This window comes from Oreochromis niloticus, linkage group LG20 (assembly GCF_001858045.2).
Source record: "Oreochromis niloticus isolate F11D_XX linkage group LG20, O_niloticus_UMD_NMBU, whole genome shotgun sequence".
In the NCBI taxonomy this organism is placed as follows: Eukaryota; Metazoa; Chordata; class Actinopteri; order Cichliformes; family Cichlidae; genus Oreochromis; species Oreochromis niloticus.
Window position 1 is genome coordinate 7,185,596 of NC_031984.2, and position 838 is coordinate 7,186,433.

The following is an 838-nucleotide window of genomic DNA, read 5'->3' on the forward strand; positions in this document are numbered from 1 at the left end:
ACACTATCACAGACCACTAATTCATATTCATCATTTATTACAATTCTCAAAACTTTTTACCAGCTTTTCTAATATGGACCTCACATTCTTCTTAACACTCCATGGCACAAATACTCTTCCCTTTAGGCTCTGTGAATGTGTGTGTGTATCAATATTCTCCCATTTTAAAGTATTACTCCTCCATAATTGGATTTCTCTTAAATCAAAGTACTTTTACTACATCTTAGTACTTCTGCTCATCATAGTATTTCTGCTAAATCATAGTATTTTGCCAAATCATGGTTTTTGTGCCAAATCATCAGAATCGTGTTTATTGGCCAAGTATATGTGCAGACAAATACAAGGAATTTGGTTCCGGTAGATGGTGGCTCTCGAGCACAGCAATGTAAATCTCACACACACACACACACACACACACACACACACACACACACACACACACACACGTATCTATATATACATTACACATGCATACACATACATACACAAAGCTGTGTAAACCAACTATAAATAACTAATCTAAACGTATATACATAAAATACAGAAATGAAATGAGGTGGAATGAATACTACAGAATGTACATAAGGTGCAGTTGCAGTCTGGCAGTGGGAGCAGTGTGACAGTTCAACTGTTTAGAAGGGAGATGGTGAGGGGAAAGAAACTGTTCCTGTGTCGGGTGGTCCTGGTCTGCAGGCTTCTGTACCGTCTGCCAGAGGGCAGCAGATCAAAAAGTCTGTGTCCAGGGTGTGAGGGGTCTGTGATGATTTTCCCTGCCCGTTTCCTGAGAGTACAGATCCTGGATGGAGGGCAGGGGGGCGCCGATGATCCTTCTGCTGCC